Source organism: Bombina bombina, chromosome 1 (assembly GCF_027579735.1).
Source record: "Bombina bombina isolate aBomBom1 chromosome 1, aBomBom1.pri, whole genome shotgun sequence".
NCBI lineage: Eukaryota > Metazoa > Chordata > Amphibia > Anura > Bombinatoridae > Bombina > Bombina bombina.
Window position 1 is genome coordinate 126,609,386 of NC_069499.1, and position 13,823 is coordinate 126,623,208.

Genomic DNA, 13,823 nt, shown 5'->3' on the forward strand with positions numbered 1-13,823 from the left:
AAGAGTCCATGAGCTAGTGACGTATGGGATAATGACTACCCAAGATGTGGATCTTTCCACACAAGAGTCACTAGAGAGGGAGGGATAAAATAAAGACAGCCAATTCCTGCTGAAAATAATCCACACCCAAAATAAAGTTTAATGAAAAACATAAGCAGAAGATTCAAACTGAAACCGCTGCCTGAAGTACTTTTCTACCAAAAACTGCTTCAGAAGAAGAAAATACAACAAAATGGTAGAATTTGGTAAAAGTATGCAAAGAGGACCAAGTTGCCGCTTTGCAAATCTGATCAACCGAAGCTTCATTCCTAAACGCCCAGGAAGTAGAAACTGACCTAGTAGAATGAGCTGTAATCCTATGAGGCGGAGTCTTACCCGACTCAACATAGGCAAGATGAATTAAAGATTTCAACCAAGATGCCAAAGAAATGGCAGAAGTTTTCTGGCCTTTCTAAAACCGGAAAAGATAACAAATAAACTAGAAGTCTTTCGGAAAGACTTAGTAGCTTCAACATAATATTTCAAAGCTCTAATAACATCCAAAGAATGCAACGATTTCTCCTTAGAATTCTTAGGATTAGGACATAATGAAGGAACCACAATGTCTCTACTAATGTTGTTGGAATTCACAACTTAGGTAAAAATTCAAAAGAAGTTCGCAACACCGCCTTATCCTGATGAAAAATCAGAAAAGGAGACTCACAAGAAAGAGCAGATAATTCAGAAACTCTTCTGGCAGAAGAGATGGCCAAAAGGAACAAAACTTTCCAAGAAAGTAATTTAATATCCAATGAATGCATAGGTTCAAATGGAGGAGCTTGAAGAGCCCCCAGAACCAAATTCAAACTCCAAGGAGGAGATATTGACTTAATGACAGGCTTTATACGAACCAAAGCTTGTACAAAACAATGAATATCAGGAAGAATAGCAATCTTTCTGTGAAAAAGAACAGAAAGAGCAGAGATTTGACCTTTCAAGGAACTTGCGGACAAACCCTTATCCAAACCATCCTGAAGAAACTGTAATATTCTCGGTATTCTAAAAGAATGCCAAGAAAAATGATGAGAAAGACACCAAGAAATATAAGTCTTCCAGACTCTATAATATATCTCTCTGGATACAGATTTACGAGCCTGTAACATAGTATTAATCACAGAGTCAGAGAAACCTCTTTGACCAAGAATCAAGCGTTCAATCTCCATACCTTTAAATTTAAGGATTTCAGATCCTGATGGAAAAAAGGACCTTGAGACAAAAGGTCTGGTCTTAACGGAAGAGTCCACGGTTGGCAAGAGGCCATCCGGACAAGATCCGCATAACAAAACCTGTGAGGCCATGCCGGAGCTACCAGCAGAACAAACGAGCATTCCTTCAGAATCTTGGAGATTACTTTTGGAAGAAGAACTAGAGGCGGAAAGATATAGGCAGGATGATACTTCCAAGGAAGTGATAATGCATCCACTGCCTCCGCCTGAGGATCCCGGGATCTGGACAGATACCTGGGAAGTTTCTTGTTTAGATGAGAAGCCATCAGATCTATTTCTGGAAGTTCCCACATTTGAACAATCCGAAGAAATACCTCTGGGTGAAGAGACCATTCGCCCGGATGCAACGTTTGGTGACTGAGATAATCCGCTTTCCAATTGTCCATACCTGGGATATGAACCGCAGAGATTAGACAGGAGCTGGATTCCGCCCAAACCAAAATTCAAGATACTTCTTTCATAGCCAGAGGACTGTGAGTCCCTCCTTGATGATTGATGTATGCCACAGTTGTGACATTGTCTATCTGAAAACAAATGAACAACTCTCTCTTCAGAAGAGGCCAAGACTGAAGAGCTCTGAAAATTGCACGGAGTTCCAAAATATTGATCGGAAATCTCACCTCCTGAGATTCCCAAACCCCTTGTGCCGTCAGATACCCCCACACAGCTCCCCAACCTGTAAGACTTGCATCTGTTGAGATTATAGTCCAGGTCGGAAGAACAAAGAAGCCCCCTGAACTAAACGATGGTGATCTGTCCACCATGTCAGAGAGTGTCGTAAAATCGGTTTAAAGATATTAATTGAGATATCTTTGAGTAATCCCTCCACCTCCATCGGAGGCAAAGTTTGTAAAACTGAATTGTGGGTGTGGTGAGGGGTGTATTTATAGGCATTTTAAGGTTTGGGAAACTTTGCCCCTCCTGGTAGGAATGTATATCCCATACGTCACTAGCTCATGGACTCTTGCTAATTACATGAAAGAAATATATATATATATATATATATATAGATAGATAGATAGATAGATATATTAAAACCATAGATTCTGCAGTTTTGCTTAAAATGTAAATCTAATTGATTTTCTCCCATTTGTTCTGCCCTTCTTGCCAGCTCATGTTTTTTACCAAAAAGAGTTTGGAAACTTACAGTTAATCAGAGCTGTGACGTGAGCCATTAAAGGGATATGACAGTGATACTACATCACTTTTATTCCCATATTGTGATTAGATTGTGACATGTTTACAATTGTTCATGCCTGCTTTTTGTATATAATAAACTGACTATTTTTTGTATCCCTCCTCATGAATTTAACAACTACCACATAAGTACTAATAGGACAGTCATAGCACGTGGTAAAATAAATAACTAAACCATTTACAGGTAGCCCTCAGTTTACGCTGGGGTTAGGTTCCAGAAGGAATGGTTGTAAATCGAAACCGTTGTAAATTGAAACCCAGTTTATAATGTAAGTCAATGGGAAGTGAAGGAGTTAGGTTCCAGGCCCCTCTCAAAATTGTCATGAGTAACACCTAATACATTATTTTTAAAGCTTTGAAATGAAGACTTTAAATGCTAAACAGCATTATAAACCTAATAAAATAATCACACAACACAGAATATATAATTAAATGAACAAAAACATTTGCTAAACAGCATTATAAACCTAATAAAATAATCACACAACACAGACTTCACTTGCATTTTTCTGCAAACAGTTCTTTCAATGCATTCCAATCTGGACTGATTTATAGACAGGAAGTTATTGTTCCTTTGAAATCTGCTCGATAGCTCAGGTCTGGTTAAACTGATTAATTTCAGCTTGCTTGGCTTTGTTGCAACACAAGCGGACAGCTCCACCTACTGGCTATTTTAATAAATGCACTGCTTCTCAATGCTTTTCAATAGTAGTCACGACTGGAAAAAAAGGTTGTTATTCTGAAACGGTGTAAATTGAACCGTTGTAAAACGAGGGCCACCTGTATATTAAATCACAAAGGGCTAGATTACAAATGGCGCACTAGCGTTTGCATGGATGCAAGCAATATCAGGTTTATGTGGCCGTTTGCGTGCCAGTTAAATTCCGCCTGTATAACAAGTTGAAAGTAAATGCGAATTACAATCGTGATTTATGCTAGAATGATTACCGTGACTTCAGGGCTCTCGTTAACTGTTACGTGATTCAAAAAATTGTCACAACACATATCAAAAGTACAGTTACACTCATTACAATACTTTCTAATGAAAATTATTAAAAAAAATAATAAAAAAAATGCATAGAAAAGATATAAGGGCTCAAAGATATAAGATGTCAAAAGTGGGGGTCAAAAGTGCTTTTACACAGGGATCCATTGGAACACGTATACAAATATAAATACATATGCATAGAAATACATACATATATCTCATTGCAATCCTGTGCTCTTATTTGCGCAAGCTGGTGACTTTTTTTGTGTGCTCAAAACGAGGTTACGTTAAAGTCTGTGGGGGAAAACAACACTGCTTTTGCAACTTTGTGAAGAATTTTTTTTTCTATGCGAGGAATGTGACCCCAAGAGCACAAAAGGTTTACTTGCAATCTGTAGTAAGTTCACAACCTGGCGTGCAATGGTAAAAAAAGTTAAGCGCACATAAAGCACTCATGGAGAGCAAATTTGCGCTGCACTTGTAATCGTGCCCAGAGTGTTTACTGTCCCTTTTAATAGAATGGCTAAGGAAAATAGCCAATTGTTGGCTTAATTGCCAGAAAAAATGCTTATACATATTGGTGTAGTTACAATTCATACACTGGATCTTGCTAACTGTTTTATACATCACTGTCATATCCCTTTAAGCCCTCTGATCTCTCTGTAGGCAGTAAGAAGTCCCTGGAGCTTACATACTAATGCACCTTATGATGACCTGATCAATACAGCCATTGATTGACTATACTTTCCCAACCTTTTGGAGAAAAAAGAAGCTGTAATGACAGCAGACACTCTCTGTCTGGAGCTATAATAGTGTACATTTTGTTTTTTAAAAGTTTATTTACTTTATGCTACATTTAACCTTTTAACGCTGTTACGGAGTTGTATTCCGTCCGAATTTTTCTGGGCTTTAACGCCGATGGACAGAATACATATCTTTTTGGTGATTTGTGGATTTTGGATTCGATCCAAGGCGCTACAATTATGTGTATGGTCAGATCATGACGCTGTTATTTTCTAAATTTACCAATCAGATTTGAGCAGAGGAATGGGGGGATGGCGCCTCCTCCAAGATTTCCTGCTGAGTGATAGCTATATATCTGAATTGACCAGAGAGATAGTTGATTTTATATACCCTAATGATAATGATGAAGACTGATCTGACAGCTTGGGCCGCCCGTAAGGCCTACTTGAGGTGGCTGTTTATCTAACAAAGTAATTAAAATAAGAAGACTCAATGAGCCTCATTGGCTCAAATGTATTGTGAGTACCTTCAATTAAGAGAGCAATGAGGGGATGCATCCCGATTTATCTCAGCAGATGGGTTACAAATTGTAAAAAAATCAGATAGAGGAGTTAGAAATAGAAAAGGTTCAGAGGAGCCTTTCTCCGCTTAAACAAAAGGTTTGCCATAAGGGCAACAAGGCTGATCGATTGCTCGAGAATAAGTTACACCAGCGCTAAAAAATAAATAGAATTGCATTTATTAGATGGGGTAAACAGTGCTTCTACTCTACAAAAGATATCAAAGCCTTTGTGGACTATTATAGCCAACTGTGGGCTAGATTACAAGTGGCGCACTAACTGTTGCGGGTGAGCGATATCATCTTTTTTTGGCTTTTTGTGCACAACGGAAATAGCGCTCATATTACAAGTTGTAAATAAATGCGATCGTGAGAGCGTAATTGCATTTTGGTTAGCATGAGTGAAAACCTTGCGTAGAGGGCAGTGCGTTAAAAAAGTTGCACTTAACACAACATAAATACATTTAAAATTACAGTTACACTAATATAAACAGTATCTGATAAAAAATGATTCATATAAATATAAAAAAAAAGTTATAAGGGCTCAAAGGTATGGTATATGATAAGGTGTTTGACTGCAAAGGGCTATATTGTGTATATACATACACATACATGTCTAAATGTGTGTGTGTGTGTGTGTATATATGTATGTGTGTGTATATATATATATGTATATATACATGTGTGTGTGTGTGTATATATGTATGTGTGTGTATATATATATATGTATATATACATGTGTGTGTGTGTACATATGTATTTCACAGTTATTTTAATATACTTTTTATCTCTGTGATTACCTTGTATCGAAGCCTCTAATTATAAGATGTCTTCAATTTTACTAACTGGTTATTAAGATGGTAATCCGATTATGACAGTATTAGAGTAAATTAGTTACATTTATTTTTGTTTGGTTTATTAATATAGGCGTTTATCCTCCATTGCTTGACAGTCTTGATTAATAGTCAGCCCTATAAGTGGCCTCAAGAGGTAGAGGATGCTCTTCTAAGTAAATAATAAGTTGCACTTGTTTGTTCTGTATAATTACTTACTGATGTTCGTTTATATTAATGTCATGTTAAACTCTCTTGATGTATAGATGCATAAACAAGTTTGTAATTGTAACTTTTTAATACATTATAGAAAAAAAATGATATAAGCAATATCATACATAACATACAATGTATACAAAGATAAGAGGGAAAGGAAACACAGTTGAAGTGAATGTAACATAAATTAAGTACAAATATCCAGCATCCTTCAAAATAATACCTGCAAATCTAAAAACCCAGGAGCTAATTTGTCATTAGAGGATAACAATTATCCCCTCTATAAGGATAAGGTGTGAATCAGACTGAACTATGATAATTAAGTTTTTACATACTCTTCCCAAATTTCACATAAACATAAACTACCCCTCCCATTTAACTCTAACACCTATAATTTAATTTTTCCCTCTCATTCTCTCTTACACCCCCCCCCCACCTTTTCTCCATATTCCTCTTTCAGTCCCATCTCACTATACAAGGTTTTTAACAACAACAAAAACAGGTAGCCTGAGCGCAGAGGGTTTGCAGGATGGTGGAACGGCTCCAATTCCAATCAGAATGTCCATTTTCTTGTTTCTTGTTTTTTTTTTCCTTCTTTTTTAATTCAAACCCATTATCCCCTTAGTGACCAGACCATTTTTCAATTTTCTTACCGTTAGGGACCAGGGCTATTTTTACATTTCTGCAGTTTGTGTTTAGCTGTAATTTTCCTCTTACTCATTTACTGTACCCACATATATTATATACCGTTTTTCTCACCATTAAATGAACTTTTCTAACGATACCATTATTTTAATCATATCTTATAATTTACTATAAAAAAGTTATAAAATATGATGAAAAATTGAAAACCCCCTCACTAACTTTGACCCCCAAAATCTGTTACACATCTACAACCACCAAAAAACACCCATGCTAAATAGTTTCCAAATTTTGTCCAGAGTTTAGAAATACCCAATGTTTACATGTTCTTTGCTTTTTTTTGCAAGTTATAGGGCAATAAGTACAAGTAGCGAACGTTACATTGTAACACTGATATCTGTCAGGAATCCCTGAATAACCCTTCCATGTATATATTTTATTTTAGTAGACAACCCAAAGTATTGATCTAGGCCCATTTGGTATATTTCATGCAACAATTTCACCGCCAAATGATATCAAATAAAAAAAATCGTTCACTTTTTCACAAACTTTAGGTTTCTCACTGAAATTATTTACAAACAGCTTGTGTAATTATGGCACACATGGTTGTAAATGCTTATCTGGGATCCCCTTGGTTTAGAAATAGCAGACATATATGGCTTTGGCATTGCTTTTTTGGTAATTAGAAGGCCGTGAAATGTAGCTGCGCACCACACTTGTATTATGCCCAGCAGTGAAGGGGTTAATTAGGTAGCTTGTAGGGTTAATTTTAGCTTTAGTGTAGAGATAAGCCTCCTAAACAGTTTTCTTCATTCTCCACCCCTCAATGGTTACCCCCATCTTAATTACTGGCAGACAGTCTGCCAATCTGAAAATAAGTTTTTTTTTATTATTTTTATAAAAAATATATATATACCTCCCTGATCCTCCCCCCCCTCTCTAACCCTCCCCCTCTACCAATTTGCTGCCATCTTAGGTACTGGCAGTTGTCTGCCAGTACCCAGTTTGCTGCAAATTAGGCTTTTTTTTTAAAAAAAAAAAAAAAAGCTGCCCCACTCAATACCCTACCTCCCAAATCCCTTTATCAAACCAAATCCCCCGCTCCCTCCTTCCAACTCACTAAATTGTTTCCGTAGCGTAGCGGTCCCACCCGCTCCCGCCCCTCTAATGCCCCCCTCTCGCCCCCTCCAGCGATGGACAACCCACCCTCCTATCTCTCTCACGCTACCAACGATCAGCACCATCGCTGGCCAATGCAGAGAGGGCAGCAGAGTGGCCCTCTCTGCATCGGTTGTAGCAGCTTTTTCAAGTATTTTTGGACATTTGAATTGTAACACCTTGGGCACATATTATTGCTTAATTCCAGCAGCATTTGTTTTACTTTGCTCATGTTGATTATATAGTTAAATCAAGCTATAAAGCTTGTGAACAAATTACATAAAAAGTAGAATGTTCTGTATGCTTGAAATAAGTGCTTGGTAGTTTAACCATGTAATTTATAAAAATTATCCCTCTCTCCCCTCCACCTCTTCCCTCTCTCTCTCTGGGGTCAATTTATTAAATCCCGGGTGAACATGATTCGCTATAGCAAATCATGTGTGCCCTGCATCAATAAATGCCGACAGCATACGCTGTCGACATTTAACATTGCACAATCATTTCACAAGAAATGCTTGTGCAATGCCGCCCCCTGCACATTCGCGGCCAATCATCCTCAAGAAATAGAGGATGCTCTTCTAAGTAAATAATAAGTTGCACTTGTTTGTTCTGTATAATTACTTACTGATGTTCGTTTATGTTAATGTCATGTTAAACTCTCTTGATGTATAGATGCATAAACAAGTTTGTAATTGTATCTTTTTAATACATTATAGAAAAAAAATGATATAAGCAATATCATACATAACATACAATGTATACAAAGATAAGAGGGAAAGGAAACACATTTGAAGTGAATGTAACATAAATAAATTAAGTACAAATATCCAGCATCCTTCAAAATAATACCTGCAAATCTAAAAACCCAGGAGCTAATTTGTCATTAGAGGATAACAATTATCCCCTCTATAAGGATAAGGTGTGAATCAGACTGAACTATGATAATTAAGTTTTTACATACTCTTCCCAAATTTCACATAAACATAAACTACCCCCTCCCATTTAACTCTTACATCTATAATTTAATTTTTCCCTCTCATTCTCTCTTACACCTCCCCCCCTACCTTTTCTCCATATTCCTCTTTCAGTCCCATCTCACTATACAAGGTTTTTAACAACAACAAAAACAGGTAGCCTGAGCGCAGAGGGTTTGCAGGATGGTGGAACGGCTCCAATTCAAATCAGAATGTCCATTTTCTTGTTTCTTGTTTTTTTTTTCCTTCTTTTTTAATTCAAACCCATTATCCCCTTAGTGACCAGACCATTTTTCAATTTTCTTACCGTTAGGGACCAGGGCTATTTTTACATTTCTGCAGTTTGTGTTTAGCTGTAATTTTCCTCTTACTCATTTACTGTACCCACACATATTATATACCGTTTTTCTCACCATTAAATGAACTTTTCTAACGATACCATTATTTTAATCATATCTTATAATTTACTATAAAAAAGTTATAAAATATGATGAAAAATTGAAAACCCCCTCACTAACTTTGACCCCCAAAATCTGTTACACATCTACAACCACCAAAAAACACCCATGCTAAATAGTTTCCAAATTTTGTCCAGAGTTTAGAAATACCCAATGTTTACATGTTCTTTGCTTTTTTTTGCAAGTTATAGGGCAATAAGTACAAGTAGCGAACGTTACATTGTAACACTGATATCTGTCAGGAATCCCTGAATAACCCTTCCATGTATATATTTTATTTTAGTAGACAACCCAAAGTATTGATCTAGGCCCATTTGGTATATTTCATGCAACAATTTAACCGCCAAATGATATCAAATAAAAAAAAATCGTTCACTTTTTCACAAACTTTAGGTTTCTCACTGAAATTATTTACAAACAGCTTGTGTAATTATGGCACACATGGTTGTAAATGCTTATCTGGGATCCCCTTGGTTTAGAAATAGCAGACATATATGGCTTTGGCATTGCTTTTTTGGTAATTAGAAGGCCGTGAAATGTAGCTGCGCACCACACTTGTATTATGCCCAGCAGTGAAGGGGTTAATTAGGTAGCTTGTAGGGTTAATTTTAGCTTTAGTGTAGAGATAAGCCTCCTAAACAGTTTTCTTCATTCTCCACCCCTCAATGGTTACCCCCATCTTAATTACTGGCAGACAGTCTGCCAATCTGAAAATAAGTTTTTTTTTATTATTTTTATAAAAAAAAATATATATACCTCCCTGATCCTCCCCCCCTCTCTAACCCTCCCCCTCTACCAATTTGCTGCCATCTTAGGTACTGGCAGTTGTCTGCCAGTACCCAGTTTGCTGCAAATTAGGCTTTTTTTAAAAAAAAAAAAAAAAAGCTGCCCCACTCAATACCCTACCTCCCAAATCCCTTTATCAAACCAAATCCCCCGCTCCCTCCTTCCAACTCACTAAATTGTTTCCGTAGCGTAGCGGTCCCACCCACTCCCGCCCCTCTAATGCCCCCCTCTCGCCCCCTCCAGCGATGGACAACCCACCCTCCTATCTCTCTCACGCTACCAACGATCAGCACCATCGCTGGCCAATGCAGAGAGGGCAGCAGATTGGCCCTCTCTGCATCGGTTGTAGCAGCTTTTTCAAGTATTTTTGGACATTTGAATTGTAACACCTTGGGCACATATTATTGCTTAATTCCAGCAGCATTTGTTTTACTTTGCTCATGTTGATTATATAGTTAAATCAAGCTATAAAGCTTGTGAACAAATTACATAAAAAGTAGAATGTTCTGTATGCTTGAAATAAGTGCTTGGTAGTTTAACCATGTAATTTATAAAAATTATCCCTCTCTCCCCTCCACCTCTTCCCTCTCTCTCTCTGGGGTCAATTTATTAAATCCCGGGTGAACATGATTCGCTATAGCAAATCATGTGTGCCCTGCATCAATAAATGCCGACAGCATACGCTGTCGACATTTAACATTGCACAATCATTTCACAAGAAATGCTTGTGCAATGCCGCCCCCTGCACATTCGCGGCCAATCATCCACTAGCAAGGGGAGTTAATCATCCCGATCAAATCAGATCGTGATGATTGCAGTCCGCCACTTAAAAGATGGCGGACAAGTTAAGGAGCAGTGGTCTTACGACTGCTGCTTCTTAACTTCAGTTTCCTGGATCGGCGGAAACTTCGGGTGGATTTACCAGCATTCGCTGCTTATTAAATCTGCCCCCTAGTCTCTTTTATATATATATATATATATATATATATATATATATATATATATATATATATATATATATATATATACTGTATATATATATATATTTATTACACATTTCTTAAGTTGATATTAATGGTTAAGTGACAAAACATGCATTCAGACATGCTAGGCAGTTATCAAGAATGACTTAATTAGCCATCATATTTGATGTTGCCTTTGGCTGTCTCTTACTTCCGGGAAGGTGTGTGAAAATCCTTGTGAAGGCTCATGTGAAAATCCTGTGATGTGTCTGTTACTTTTAGTTTTTGTTTGTTTTTCGTGTGTCTAACTGGATTTTGCTGTTTATATTGTTTTTCAAATTATTATTTTTTTTCGAATTCAGATTGAAAATGGTTTAGAGAAAACAGCAACAAAACCTACCCCCCAAAAAAGCAAAAAAAAAAAAAAAACACAAACTAAAAAATGCTGATTGGTTGGAATCTAAGCCAGAGGAAAGAGAAACAATTGGATAGAGCGTCCAGTTTGTGAGAAATTGTCCTTTTCGCTGTATTTGTTCAACTCATTAGCAATTTGTCTTCAAATTCTGTAGTTTTATTTGTACAGCTGCAATGTACACATATTGATAATGGAAGAAAATTGGAGTTTTTATTTTTTTTAAATTTGCTTATTTTATCTAAATCACAAATACTAAAGTTGAGCATCTTCACCCTATTCTATATTTATATGGTAATAAAATCTTTTCTTACATTAAAATATTTTACATGTAGGCATTTCAGTATTTGCAGCTCTAAATCGTTTTAAATTGATTTTAGGAAAAAAATTATAATTTGCACATATAACTTATTATTGAACAATGTTTATTTTGTGTCTAACATGAGCATAATTGTATATTCCTTATAGCATCTCATTATAAAATGGAAAAATGCTGAAGAATTTATCAAAAACCTTAAAGGGATACTGAACCCAAATGTTTTCTTTCATGATTCAGATAGAGCATGTTATTTTAAGCAACTTCCTAATTTACTTCTATTATAAATTTTTCTTCGTTCTCTTGCTATCTTTATTTGAAAAAGAAGGCATCTAAGCTAAGGAGCCAGCAAATTTTTGGTTCAGAACCATGGACAACACTTCTTTATTGGTGCTGTCCAATCAGCAAGGACAACCCAGGTTGTTAACCAAAAATGGGACGGCATCTAAGCTTACATTCTTGCTTTTCAAATAAACATACCAAGAGAATGAAGAAAATTTGATAATAGGAGTAAATTAGAAAGTTGCTTAAAATTGCATGCTCTATCTGAATCACAAAAGAAAAAATTTGGGTTCAGTGTCCCTTTAAATCCTTAATGACAACTGACGTACCAGGTACGTCCTGCAAAAACTTGCAGTTAGTGACAATGGACGTACCTGGTACGTCAGTTGTCTTAGAGAGTGCTGGAAGCGATCGCAATCGCTTCCAGCAGCTCTCAGGGTATTGCAGTGATGCCTCGATATTGAGGCATCCTGCAATACCCTTTAGAAAGCATCCGATGCAGAGAGAGCCACTCTGTGGCCCTCTCTGCACCGGTAGCGATGCGGCCGTTCGTTGGTGGGTGGGAGCTTACAGGGAGGAGGGTGGGCGGCCCATCGCTACCCGGCATCCGGTTCCTTTAAGTGCATTGTGCACGCCGGATGCCGGGAGCGTGCGGGGGGCTGCGTGCACGCGCGTGCGTGTGTGTGCGCGCGCGCGCAGCAATCACTGGCACTGCCACCAATGAATTTTGGTAAGAGGGAGGGGGGCAGAATTTTTTAAATAAAGGATCAGGATCAGGATCTGGTGGGGGGGGGTGGGGGGGGTTGTTGGGGCAGCTACACTACAGAAAAAATAGAAATAAAACATGCAAAAACACTTTATTTTTTGGGGAAAACTGGGTACTGGCAGACAGCTGCCAGTACCCAAGATGGTGGCAATTAGGTAGGTGGGGAGGGTTAGAGAGGTGTTTGGGGGGGATCAGGGAGGTTGGGGGTTAAGGCAGGGGTCCATCACAGCTGAATAATTTAAAAAAAAAAAAAACCAAAAAAAAAAAAACCCTTTTATTTTAGTACTGCAGACTTTCTGCCAGTACTTAAGATGGCGGGGACAATTGTGGGGTGGGGGAGGGAAGAGAGCTGTCTGGGAGGGATCAGGGGGTGGGATGTGTCAGGTGGGAGGCTAATCTCTACACTAAAGCTAAAATTAACCATGCAAGCTCTCTACAAGCTACCTAATTAACCCCTTCACTGCTGGGCTTAATACAAGTGTGGTGCGCAGCAGCATTTAGCGGCCTCCTAATTGCCAAAAAGCAACGCCAAAGCCATATATGTCTGCTATTTATGAACAAAGGAGATCCCAGAGAAGCATTTACAACCATTTGTGCCATAATTGCACAAGCTGTTTGTAAATAATTTAAGTGAGAAACCTAAAATTGTGAAAAATGTCACCTTTTTTTTTTATTTGCTCGCATTTGGCGGTGAAATGGTGGCATGAAATATACCAAAATGGGCCTAGATCAATACTTTGGGTTGTCTACTACACTACACTAAAGCTAAAATTAACACTACAAGCTCCCTACAAGCTCCCTAATTAACCCCTTCACTGCTGGGCATAATACACGTGTGGTGCGCAGCTGCATTTAGCGGCCTTCTAATTACCAAAAAGCAACGCCAAAGCCATATATGTCTGCTATTTCTGAACAAAGGGGATCCCAGAGAAGCATTTACAACCATTTGTGCCATAATTGCACAAACTGTTTGTAAATAATTTCAGTGAGAAACCTAAAGTTTGTGACAACATTTGTGAAAAAGTGAACAATTTTTTTTATTTGCTCGCATTTGGCAGTGAAATGGTGGCATGAAATATACCAAAATGGGCATAAATCAATACTTTGGGTTGTCTTCTAAAAAAAAATATATACATGTCAAGGGATATTCAGGGATTCCGGACAGATATCAGTGTTCCAATGTAACTAGCGCTAATTTTGAAAAAAAGTTGTTTGGAAATAGCAAAGTTCTACTTGTACTTATTGCCCTATAACTTGCAAAAAAA